Source organism: Oncorhynchus kisutch, linkage group LG20 (genome assembly GCF_002021735.2).
Source record: "Oncorhynchus kisutch isolate 150728-3 linkage group LG20, Okis_V2, whole genome shotgun sequence".
In the NCBI taxonomy this organism is placed as follows: domain Eukaryota; kingdom Metazoa; phylum Chordata; class Actinopteri; order Salmoniformes; family Salmonidae; genus Oncorhynchus; species Oncorhynchus kisutch.
Genome location: NC_034193.2, coordinates 45,199,495 through 45,213,355, shown reverse-complemented (window position 1 = coordinate 45,213,355; position 13,861 = coordinate 45,199,495). Strand labels below are relative to the sequence as shown.

The following is a 13,861-nucleotide window of genomic DNA, read 5'->3' as shown; positions in this document are numbered from 1 at the left end:
CCAAAGAAACTTGGACTTTTGGCTACTATGGTGGTTTGAAATGTTCATGTGTAAAGTTTTGTTTATTTCGCAGTTCAACAAAATGTGTTATTTCTTCTCTGTATGAAGTGTATATCAAGTGATTTGTTGAAAAAAAAGAAGCAACTTCCTGTTTTCTGCACAGATATGCCTACTGTAACGCTCCGGGTGTCGTGGGTGTGGAGTCAGACGCAGGAAACAGAGAGTGCAATGCTGTGCTCTTTAATGCACAAACGCAACACAGGGTGCTCAACTAAACTGCCCCAAACACCGGGGACGAAAATAGTACAACCGAAATACACGACCAGGAACAAACACGTTTCTCTACTACAGAACCGAAGGTCACAATAATTAATCCCGCACAAAGAAACAGGCGGGCCGGATGTCTAATAAAGCCCAACTAATCATTCACGAACAGGTGCTAACAATAAACATACAAGGAGGGGGAGGAAAGACAATCAGTGGCAGCTAATAGGCCGGTAACGACGACCGCCGAGCGCCACCCGGCCGGGAAGGGAAGCCACCCTCGGTCGGACTCGTGACACCTACTCCACACTTTACCCCGTATAACAGACTTTTTTTGTTGCTACTTTTTGTACGTTTTTATATTTGACTTTGTTTGTGATTAATGCGATAATTGAGATGAAAGCGTTTCTCCTTTGTCCCCCCCAAAATGTGAATCATCTTTTGTATGATGTTTTTTTGTATATTTCACACTGTGAAATTCCTTTTCAAATCCCACACCTTGACACTGTTCGGGTTTTGTAAACAGGATGAAGATTTTAATTGTTGTTTTTAATTACTACAATCTATAAACAAATATAAAGCATAATTGATGGGGTGGCGAATCTGATTTTTTTAAATGTTCTAAGATCTAAACTGTTTGAATAATATTTAAGGAACCAAAAGCGGTAAACCCATTGTGAGGAAAATGTATGTAATTACTGCACAAATATATATTTTTTTATCCATCATTATGTATTATATAAGTACTTAACAGTACCTGAATACATTTTTTTTGTGCCCAGCAACAGTACAGGGTTGCATTCTTTAATGCACACCGTAGCAAAACTATTTGCAACGGAAAACAAATATCAAATCAAACTTTATTTGCCATATGCGCCGAATACAACAAGTGTAGACTTTACCGTGAAACGCTTACTTACAAGCCCTTAATTAAACAGTGCAGTTAGTCTATAACTTGGGTGACTGGAGTCTCTGACAATGTTATGTGCTTTCCTCTGACACCGCCTATTTTATAGGTCCTGGATGGCAGGAAGCTTGGCCCCAGTGATGTACTGGACTGTTCACACCACTGCCCCATGGGCTGCCAGTTGGGGAACCCTGTTCTAATGGACATGTTGTCTTCTGTTCAGTGTTGCATCTCTGATTTGGATTCAATCATACCAGGGTTGTATTCACAAGGAACGAAATGATAGCAGATTGACCAAAATGTGGAGGGACCACCTGAACTTGTCCAATAAGACAATTTTAGGAGACTGAAAAGATTTGGCATGGGTCCCCAGATCCTCAAAAGGTTCTACAGCTGCACCATCGAGAGCATCCTGACTGGTTGCATCACCGCCTGGTATGGCAACTGCTCGGCATCTGACCATAATGCGCTACAGAGGGTACGGTCAGATGCCGAGCAGTTGCCATACCAGGCGGTTAAAGCTTGGTCGCAAATGGGTCTTCCAAATGGACAATGACCCCAAGTATACTTCCAAAGTTGTGGCAAAATGGCTTAAGGACAACAAAGTCAAGGTAATGGGGTGGCCATCACAAAGCCCTGACCTCAATCCCATAGAAAATTTGTGGGCAGAACTGAAAAAGTGTGTGCGAGTGTAACACTATAGACTTTACGTCCGTCCCCTCGCCCCGACCTGGGCGCGAACCAGGGACGCTCTGCACACGTCAACAGTCACCCTCAAAGCATCGTTACCCATCGCTCCACGGCCCTTGCAGAGCAAGGGGAACCACTACTTCAAGGTCTCAGATCGAGTGACGTCACCGATTGAAACGCTACCAGCGCGCACCACCGCTAACTAGCTAGCCATTTCGCATCAGCTACACAAGCAATAAAATAAATATTTCTCTCTAGTATTATTCTGACATTTCACATTCTTAAAATAAAGTGGTGATCCTAACTGACCTATAACAGGGAATTTTTACTAGGATTAAATGTCAGAAATATTGAGATTAAATGTATTTGGTAAGGTGTATGTAAACTTCAGACTTTTTGGGGTATTAATACATTTCACATATCAGTTTGCAAACAGTGTAAAAAAAATAATTATTGAGCCGCATACAAACATGGTCTCCTTTTTTCTTGCTTGAGTAAGGCAGCTCCAAAATGCAGGTGTTTCAGCCTAACTCAGTGCTTTCTGTGGTGGAGCTGCAGCCAGCGGAAAATACAGAGTGTAGGCATTGGTAATCTTCTCTAGTTGCGCAGTGATTGGCTCAGTGTTCTGTCACTCATGGGGAAACTCATGGGGACACTATGAGCTAGGCAGTTCAAGCCCCCTTAGGTGCTGTCATAGATTTACATTAGAAGTGCCCATCCAGGAAGGCTCAAGGTCATTGGCCACAGATAAAATGATGTCAAATCACGTTATATCTACAGTAGCTTTGATTGGACTGACATAATACTTTAAGATTCTTAGCTAGCTGTTACGGTTATCTTCTGTCGAAAGAGAGGAGGACCAAAATGCAGCGTGGTTATTATTAAACATCTTTAATGAAAGATGAAAAAATACAAACAATATACAAAACAAAAAAACGTGAAAAACCGAAACAGGCCTTTCTGGTGCAACAAACACAGAGACAGGAACAATCACCCACGAAATACTCAAAGAATATGGCTGCCTAAATATGGTTCCCAATCAGAGACAACGATAACCACCTGCCTCTAGTTCTGATTGAGAACCACTCTAGGCAACCATAGACCTGGACTACTATACTAAACACAACCCCATCAATCTACAAAACCCCTAGACAAGACAAACCCATAATTCACCCATGTCACACCCTGGCCTGACCACAATAATAAAGAAAACACAGAATACTAAGGCCAGGGCGTGACACTAGCAAGCTAGACAAGCAGTCATCATCATGAATCAATTCGACAATCTACTGGGAAATCCTTTTCAGTCCTTGTCATATGAAGAGAAATTATAGATTAAAGGTATCAGTACTCATCGGCCATTCGACATAAATAATACACAGCAATTTGGAAATTGCAAACCGAGCTCCAACTTGGGAAATAAGTTCTGAATGGTCATCCAACTCGGGAACTCAAACCTCTTCCTTTTATTTAACTTGTCATGACAGTTATTAAGAACAAATTCTTATTTTCAATGATGGCCTAGGAACAGTGGGTTAACTGCCTTGTTCAGGGGCAGAACGACAGATTTCTACCTTGTCAGTTCGGATTCAATCTTGCAACCTTTCTGTCCAACGCTCTAACCACTAGGCTACCTGTCGCCCCAGTGTCTAGAACTCTGACCTGAAGATCACTGACGTCATGATTCAACCATCTTTTTTTCCACCATTCCCAGTTGTCTTGAAAGCGCCATAAATCCAGAGAATGTCAGACTTGGATGACAAAGTTTCATGACAGAATTTGCCCACAAGAAGGACCGCCGCACCACCTTCCTGTTCAAGTGAGCACAGCACAACAACAGTGAGCCCAATAATGTATTGAATGCTACTGCATAAATTATGTAATATGCCAGGGAGATAGTGTTATTTTCTTAGCTACAGTATACATAAGTGTATGTTGCAGAGGTGTGGACTTGAGTCACCAATATGATGACTTGCAACTCGACTTTGACACCAATGACTCGTGACTTAACTTGGACTTGCGCCTTTTGACTCGAAAGGACTTGATACCCTCCCCAAGCCCAAATATATAAAAATTATGCTATTTAAAAGTGTACTGTGCGTCAACTCTTAATTTAACGGATTACAGTTTGAATCTGACAGCAGCCAAATCAAATTGTACCAGCTGAGAAAAAGTTGAGCGTGGCAGTGCAGAGGAACATCGGCGAGTGAATTCAGATGGAGCCCTTGGAAAGATGATACCCCAAATTATTATTTTCGGATATGAAGACTACACTGTATCAACAAAAACGGATTGCAACTTGCAAAACATGTGGGAAGAAAATTTCAGACAGGGTCGCAACATCTTCAAATCTTGTTCGACATTTGAAGCTGCACAAAGAACGGTAAGTCGTGGCTAATATAGCCGACAGCTATATCATTCATAACTTTGCTAGTGTAGCATGTTGGCTAACGTAACGTTAAATCAATGAGCCTCCACACAGTCAGTCAGTGCGGGAACGTGATCATTGCACCCCAGATTTTAAACTTGGACAAAACAGAGATGCTTGTTCTAGGTCCCAAGAAACAAAGAGATCTTCTGTTGAATCTGACAATTAATCTTGATGGTTTTACAGTCGTCTAAAATATAACTGTGAAGGACCTCGGCGTTACTCTGGAGCCTGATCTCTCTTTTGACGAACATATCAAGACTGTTTCAAGGACAGCTTTTTCCATCTACGTAACATTGCAAAAATCAGAAACTTTCTGTCCAAAAATAATGCAGAAAAATTCATCCATGATTTTGTCACTTCTAGGTTAGACTACTGCAATGCACTACTTTCCGGCTACCTGGATAAAGCACTAAATGAACTTTAGTTAGTGCTAAACATGGCTGCTAGAATCTTGACTAGAACCCCAAAAAATTATCATATTACTCCAGTGCTAGCCTCTCCACACTGGCTTCCTGTTAAGGCAAGGGCTGATTTCAATGTTTAACTGCTAACCTACAAAGCATTACATGGGCTTGCTCTTACCTATCCTTCCGGTTTGGTCCTGCCGTACATACAGTGGGGAGAACAAGTATTTGATAACCTGCAAAATCGGCAGTGTTTCCTACTTACAAAGCATGTAGAGGTCTGCCATTTTTATCATAGGTACACTTCAACTGACGGAATCTAAAACAAAAATCCAGAAAATCACATTGTATGATTTTTAAGTAATTAATTTGCATTTTATTGCATGACATAAGTATTTGATACATCAGAAAAGCAGAACTAATATTTGGTACAGAAACCTTTGTTTGCAATTACAGAGATCATATGTTTCCTGTAGTTCTTGACCAGGTTTGCACACACTGCAGCAGGGATTTTGGCCCACTCCTCCTTACAGACCTTCTCCAGATCCTTCAGGTTTCAGGGCTGTCGCTGGGCAATATGGACTTTCATCTCCTTACAAAGATTTTCTATTGGGTTCCGGTCTGGAGACTGGCTAGGCAACTCCAGGACCTTGAGATGCTTCTTACGGAGCCACTCCTTAGTTGTCCTGGCTGTGTGTTTCGGGTCGTTGTCATACTGAAAGACCCAGCTACGACCCATCTTCAATGCTCTTACTGAGGGAAGGAGGTTGTTGGTCAAGATCTCGCGATACATGGCCCCATCCATCCTCCCCTCAATACGGTGCAGTCGTCCTGTCCCCTTTGCAGAAAAGCATCCCCGAAGAATGATGTTTCCACCTCTATGCTTCACGGTTGGGATGGTGTTCTTGGGGTTGTACTCATCCTTCTTCTTCCTCCAAACACGGCGAGTGGAGTTTAGACCAAAAAGCTCTATTTTTGTCTCATCAGACCACATGACCTTCTCCCATTCCTCCTCTGGATCATCCAGATGGTCATTGGCAAACTTCAGACCGGCCTGGACATGCGCTGGCTTGAGCAGGGGGACCTTGCGTGCGCTGCAGGATTTTAATCCATGACGGCGTAGTGTGTTACTAATGGTTTTATTTGAGACTGTGGTCCCAGCTCTCTTCAGGTCATTGACCAGGTCCTGTCCTTACACAGCTTTCTGGTTTTGGCCATTGTGGAGAGGTTGGAGTCTGTTTGATTGAGTGTGTGGACAGGTGTCTTTTATACCGGTAACGAGTTCAAACAGGTGCAGTTAATACAGGTAATGAGTGGAGAACAGGAATGCTTCTTAAAGAAAAACTAACAGGTCTGTGAGAGACAGAATTCTTACTGGTTGATAGGTGATCAAATACTTATGTCATGCAATAAAATGCTAATTAATTATTTAAAAATTATACAATATGATTTTCTGGATTTTTGTTTTAGATTCCGTCTGTCACAGTTGAAGTGTACCTTCGATAAAAATTACAGACCTCTACATGCTTTGTAAGTATGAAAACCTGTAAAATTGGCAGTGTATCAAATACTTGTTCTACCCACTGTACCTACACGTACGCTATGGTCACAAGACGCAGGCCTCCTTAGTATCCCTAGAATTTCTAAGCAAACAGCTGGAGGCAGGGCTTTCTCCTATAGAGCTCCATTTTTATGGGATGGTCTGCCTACCCATGTGAGAGCCGCAGATTCGGTCTCAACCTTTAAGTCTTTATTAAAGACTCATCTCTTCAGTAGGTCCTATGATGGAGTGTAGTCTGGCCCAGGAGTGTAAAGGTGAATGGAAAGGCACTGGAGCCATCTCTCGGAAAGGCGCCCTTGCTGTTTCTGCCTGGCCGGTTCCCCTCTCTCCACTGGGATATTCTGCCTCTAACCCTATTATCATGCCGTCCCCAGGGGGGGGTGCGTCACTTGAGTGGGTTGAGTCACTGACGTGATCTTCCTGTCTGGGTTGCCGAGGGGTCGAGGGGCTAGGGTCAATCTGTTATATTTGGAGTATTTCTCCTTTCTTATCCAGTGTCCTGTGTGAATTTAATCTCTCTCTCTCTCTCTCTCTCTCTCTCACTCTCAAAAGACCCCCAAACGTGAGAGACATTGTGGTTAAATAACTTCCAGCGCCGACAGAGATGGCCGCCTCGCTTCGCGTTCCTAGGAAACTATGGATGGACACAGGAGGGGAGGATGGACGCAATGCGGAACGAAGCAGTCTTGAAGCGTGGAATCAGATTGGTCGGACCAGCGTTGAACAGACCTGAGCCCGGGAGATTCTTGTTTTATTTTCTGTCTGTAGGCAGGGAGCAACAAAATGGAGTCGTGGTCAGCTTTTCCGAAAGGAGAGCCTTATATGCGTCGGGGAAGTTAGAATAGCAATGATCCAAGGTTTTTCCAGCCCTGGTTGCGCAATCGATGTGCTGATTCAATTTAGGGAGTCTTGTTTTCAGATTAGCCTTGTTAAAATCCCCAGCTACAATGAATGCAGCCTCAGGATATGTGGTTTCCAGTTTCCAAAGAGTCAAATAAAGTTTGTTCAGGGCCATCGATGTGTCTGCTTGGGGGTGAATATATACGGCTGTGATTATAATCGAAGAGAATTCCCTTGGTTGATTGTGAGGAATTCTAAGTCGAGTGAACAGAAGGACTTGAGTTCCTGTATGTTGTTATGATCACACCACGTCTCGTTAATCAAAAGGCATACCCCCCCTGTCGGCGCGATGCGTGAAGAAACCAGCTGGCTGCACTGACTCTGTTAGCGTCTCTCGAGTGAGCCATGTTTCCGTGAAGCAAAGAACGTTACAGTCTCTGATGTCTCTCTGGAATGCTACCCTTGCTCGGATTTCATCAACCTTGTTGTCAAGAGGCTGGACATTGGCGAGTGGTATGCTAGTGGTGTGGTGCGCGATGTGCCTGTCTCTGGAGCCTGACCAGAAGACCGCTTCGTTTGCCTCTTTTACGGCCTCATGTTTAGGGTCGCAGGCTGGGATCCATTCCGTTGTCCTGGGTGGAAGGCAGAACACAGGATCCGCTTCGGGAAAGTCATATTCCTGGTCGTACTGATGGTGAATTGACGTTGCTCTTATATTCAGTAGTTCTTCCCGACTGTATGTAATGAAACCTAAGATTACCTGGGGTAGCAATGTAAGAAATAACACAAAATACTGCATAGTTTCCTAGGAACGCGAAGCGAGGCGGCCATCTCTGTCGGCGCCGGAGGCCCACATTTTTACCTCCTGTTTCAGGAAGTGATGTCACTGAGTACTGCCCCTATATATAGGACCTTCCACCCCCACCTGGGATATGAATGTCTGATGAAAACCTACCCTCTATTAGGGTCAGCATCATCACCAGCGTCTCCACCACCCTGCTGTGTGCTGTCATCTTCTAATCTGGGGAATCCTGATTGTGCTACTACTAAAGAGACGGTGCTCTCGGAACAGATACTGGGACGCTTTTGCTCAATATGTATCAGGACTCTTAACACTACAGGCATATGGTTCATGTCTGTTCAGTAGCATTATCAGCTCTTGTTGTGTTCCATTTGGTTTTGCGTAAAAAATAAAGAAGATGAACAAAGTGGATGCCATGAGACCTGAGACCTGTCCTGTCTACAGGTCTAAACAATCCACATACACCCTACAGGTTGCTCGCCTGGCTACCCAAACTCCTTGCTCCAGCCAAACGCTACACCACGCCCACTGACGCTAGTTTCTTCTCCGCAATGAATCTGGATCTGAGTAACCCCCTCGATGAATTCTAGAATGGAAATCCATTCTAGACCATCTGACAGGTCCTACAAACCGATGGGTTGGGCCAGAGCCAGAACAGGTGAGTAAAGCACTGTTTTGAAAATTCATCATTGGCTTTGATGCTCTGATTGGTTAGAGATGATCCTATCGCTGATGAATTTGTTTGGTACAACACCTCTCATTTTGATGTCATCACAAATGACTTCAATGATGGCAATCTCAGACTGAAGTATGTAGCGAATGATACAGCAGCGGAATAATTCAGTTTGAGTCGTCAGGCAAACAGGTTACATATTTCGAAAAACCCCCAAAGGTTTATGTAGGGTCATGTTACTAAGCTAAATGTAGTATTCAGATTTCATGTTTCTATTATGTTTTGATTATTTACATAATTACAATATGTATGCCATTGAACTTATAGGATTTATAGCCATCTCTTCCTTCTGTTGTACTTTTTCAGTTAGCCTTTTATCATTTTATTTATCACAGTAGAACAACAGTCTTGTTAGTTAAAATCTAATTGATTACTTGTTAATAAACATATGAATAGACTCTTCTGGGGAATGGTATAAAACCTTTTTCTTTCTGCCTGTTTTGTTCTAGCTTGACACTAGACGGCAGTCTCTCCTCAATAACTGAGTGAACTGGCAGCCAGAGGGTTGCTGGCTTCAATATCCCATCAGCTACTTTCCACTGTTGTGCTCTTCAGCAAGGCCCGTTTACCCTAGATCTCCTGAGGCTGCCCCCAGCCTGTGATGTGTGTGTTGTTGTGTGTCAAGTTGGGTAATGTAACGGCAAAAAGATAAATAAAGTTAGCATTGAAAAGTGAAAATGATCCAGGGGTCATATGGTGATAGTACAGGAAATGGTACCCTGATGAAAGACAGAATGAGTTCAATTTGAATCATTTCCCCAGACAAAGTGCAGTACTTTAGTAGGCTACTACAATACACCCATTGACGCTATGATAAGATGACTACGCATATCTCAAAAAGAGAATTCAAGTAATAAGACAAACTTTTTTTTCTCCCAACATTGAATTTAGAGTCACCAGTTTGGGCTCTGTTAAGCCTTTTTGCACCAGGAGCAAAGTTTACACTAGATGCAGTTTGCACCTGTTTTTAAGATAGGTATTAAACATTTTGAGACTAAAATGACACAGTAGTGTATAGTGCCCTACTTGAAAACAAATGTATGTAGAAAAAATACAATTTGAGTTTTTGGTGTTTAACCCTTTCTGGGGGGGAAACGGGTTCAGCCTTTGAATTTTCACTCTGATGTTTTTTTTGTAGAAACATGTTTATCTATGTATTACACAAATTCTCCAAATCATGGTTTATCTTTTCATTCACCTCTTTTCTATAGAAGCCATTCTCTGGGTAAAGACAGGGGAGAAGTTTACCATAAAGTGCTCCACCACTCTAAAAGACCAGGAAGGAATGTACCTGTATGTTGGGCTGGACAGGGACAGAGAGGTGCTGTATTACTACCAGCGTGACTCTAAGCTGTCCCCCAGGAAAGGCTACTGGGACAGAGTGAAGACTGAGGGACCTGTGGACCAACTGACCATCACCGTCAGTAACCTGACCATAGAGGACACAGGAGTCTACTGGTGTGTTTAGACAAATGTCAACAAATCCACGTTCAAAAATTTGATCATCCAAGGCAAAGGCTCCACTCTGGTGGTGGTGAATGGTAGGTGTGTGTTTACACTCTAGGGCAGGGGTCTTACCTCTCTCTCTCAACTCTTACCCTACGAGGTCCAGAGCCGTCTGGTTTTCTGTTCTAGCTGATAATGAATTGCACACACCTGATGTCCCAGGTCTATATCAGTCCCTGATTAGAGGGGAACAATGAAAATAAGGAGTTGCTTCGGGGTCCAGAGTTGAGTTTGAGGGCTCTAGGCGATGTGATATGTTTCTCTTCTCATGAATGAACAATCAATTTCACATGTAGAAAAAATGTGTGTAATCTAGAACCCAGACTAGTGTTTCTCAATCTGTGGTTCATAGACAGGCTGGTGTTCCAGACTCATTTAGTCAGCTCTTGAGGGTTAGTTTCATTATAAACAACCATAGCCTGCTGGTCCCGATACAAACAAATTGAGAAACATTGTTCTTCAGTGGCTTTTCTTTTGTACAACTCTGTCTCTGATAGTTATTTTGTGTGAATACCGCAGCATACTGATTAGATTTTCCCATTTGGTGATGTCTTCCATAGACAATGTCCTACAGCTGCCATGTCCTACAGCTACTGCAGTAACGCTGACCCCCTTTCACCCTGCCAATGAGAAGCCGTGCCCATCTGGCGTGGTAAACATCATCATCATTAGCATCTTGACCATCCTGCTGTGTGTCATCTTCCTCATCTGGGTTGCTCCACTGGTGAGTGTGCTGAAGGTTGCCTTGGTGATGGGTCAATCACGTGTATCTGTCAAAACGTTGTCCTTTATCAAAAAGTTGTCCTCGTCCTGCTAAACATGTTCAGAGCATAACACTAGTGTGCAGATTTATATTTTGTTCTAAACTCTGTCAAAACACAATGTCCTTTCAATGCCAGTCATTGTAGTGACTGAAATGGACAAAGGGCAATTCAGGTGCTTCATTTTTTTTAAATCAATGTCCATGAATAATTAAAAAGTGGTTGAATAAGACAATTTGATTGCTTGTAGTGCATAATATATGACTGAAGCAACATTCCTGTTTCACAGGTGAAGAGGTGCTGTAAACAGGGAGGATCCACACCCCAGGTCATTCCTGAGAGTGTCTATGAAGACATGGCCAGGTATCACACTTGTCCACCTGACACACAGGTAGAATCGTACCTCTATTCTGTGTCTTCCAAAGGAGGAAGTAGGACCACTGAGTAGCTTCTTCAAATGTTTTTTCTGAGTATTGCTTCTTTACTTTCTCAGAATTGAAACATTGGACATTTTCCACATGTGACGCACACACACAAATAAAAGTAAAGACTCAACGCTCGCTCGCTCACCATTTATTTATTTATTTTTCTCAATAAATAAGACAACTATAGTGCTTTTCACTTTGGCACTAAATGTCCAATTTTGGGCCGCCAGTTGAATATCCCTGTTTTAGTCCATAAGGTGTACAGTTGATAGCGATGGAGGCCTACCTATACCTTTTTTTCAATACATCAGGTCATAAGTTTTACATTGGTTTTTAGTTTGAAACAGTGCTGTGGTGAGTAATGTTTTTAGGTCACTGTCACTGGACCACTCAGGAAGCTGTTCCAGTGCATGGGGTCTGCCATACAGTCAGAAGAGCTAACGTTAAAATGAGAACAGTTTGTTAAGACCTTTATTATATTTGATCACAGGTACAAATATTTTAGCTGCCTAAATTTGATCAGGTACATCGGGATATAAGCCTACGAGTCAGTTTCAACTTCCTAAAAATTATTTACACTTTGAATACCAGTTCACGTGTAAAATATGATTTGGGGTGAGAAACATATTCACACTGTTTATTGCCTTTTAATCAAAATATTGGTACATAATTAATAGTCATGTGATATTCAACTTGTGTATTCCTGTTTATGTTATATTTGTATACAGTTGAAGTCAGAAGTTTACATACACTTAGTTGACTGTGCCTTTAAACAGCTTGGAAAATTCCAGAAAATATCATGGCTATAGAAGCTTCTGATAGGCTAATTGACATCATTTGAGTCAATTGGAGGTGTACCTGTCGATGTATTTCAAGGCCTACCTTCAAACTCAGCGCCTCTTTGCTTGGCATCATGGGAAAATCAAAAGAAATCAGCCAAGACCTCAGAAAACAAATTGTAGACATCCACAAGTCTGGTTCATCCTTGGGAGCAATTTCCAAGTCCAACGAAGGGTATATAACAAAGTATTGAGATAAACTTTTGTTATTGACCAAATACTTATTTTCCACCATAATTTGCAAATAAATTCATAAAAAATCCTACAATGTGATTTTCTGGATTTTTTTCTCATTTTGTCTGTCATAGTTGAAGTGTACCTATGATGAAAATTACAGGCCTCTCTCATCTTTTTAAGTGGGAGAACTTGCACAATTGGTGGCTGACTAAATACTTTTTTGCCCCACTGTATATACACCATAGGACCACGCAGCCGTCATACCGCTCAGGAAGGAGACGTGTTCTGTCTCCTAGAGATTAATGTACTTTGGTGCGAAAAGTGCAAATCAATCCCAGAACAACAGCAAAGGACCTTGTGAAGATGCCGGAGGCAACAGGTACACAAGTATCTATATCCACAGTAAAACGAATCCTATATCGACATAACCTGAAAGGCCACTCAGCAAGGAAGAAGCCACTGCTCCAAAAACGCCATAAAAAAGCCAGACTACGGTTTGCAACTGCACATGGGGACAAAGATCATACTTTTTTGAGAAATGTTATCTGGTCTGATGAAACAAAAATAGATCCGTTTGGCCATAATGACCATTGTTATGTTTGGAGGAAAAAAGGGGAAGCTTGCAAGCCGAAGCACACCATCACAACCGGGAAGCACGGGTGTGGCAGCATCATGTTGTGGGGGTGATTTGTTGCAGGAGGGACTGATGCCACTGGGAATGTAATGAAAGAAATAAAAGCTGAAATAAATAATTCTCTCTACTATTATTCTGACATTTCACATTCTTAAAATAAAGTGGTGATCCTAACCGACCTAAGACAGGGACATTTTTATGAGGATTAAATGTCAGGAATTGTGAAAAACTGAGTTTAAATGAATTTGGCTAACATGTATCTAAACTTACGACATCAACTGTATGTGGTACGCATTGGGGATGTTCAGCTATATTTCTTACAGTATATTGTATGTTTGGAAAGGTTTCTATCTAAACCACGTGAAGACAAGTTCAAACAGGAAACCAGACTATTTGTATCAGCTAATCTTGAACCAATTAGATTCACTCTACCGTAATATGGCAGTCTGTTTAGTCAACCAGGTAATGCACACTCATTCCATGATGGCTGCTGCGTGCAAGCTATGCACTGGTGTTCTTGGTGACATGCTATTCTGTAACATGCGGTACTCGACCTGCATGTATGCTTTCTGACCACCCACCCCAGACTCCACCTGTTTGGGCACTGCTTTTGTTCCAGTCAGGGGGATTGGTATAGCATACCTTTTTCACTCTTTATTATTGTTATTATTATGTTATCATTGTGCATGCTCTGGCAGTGAGCTTCCCCAGAAGGAGCAGAGCCTAATGCCAAGAGTAACATATTGAATGCATTTTAATATTTTCAACTAAATGTCCAATTTATATGTCAATATCCATGAGCAGCATCATTAAGTTTTTTTTTCAACATACTGTATTCTACAATCATATCCAAAATCATAACCATAAGTCAAGTACTCATTGAATGT

General features: G+C 42.1%; 1 long non-coding RNA gene across 1 annotated transcript; it reads left to right on the top strand.

Annotated features, from left to right (window-relative positions):
* Nucleotides 1-9,470: 9,470 nt before the first annotated feature.
* LOC116355520 (uncharacterized) lies at nt 9,471-12,112 on the top strand. The gene is made up of 3 exons (XR_004204552.1): nt 9,471-10,173; nt 10,699-10,862; nt 11,189-12,112. It is a non-coding gene; the product is annotated as an uncharacterized LOC116355520 (long non-coding RNA).
* The last annotated feature ends 1,749 nt before the right edge of the window (nt 12,113-13,861 follow it).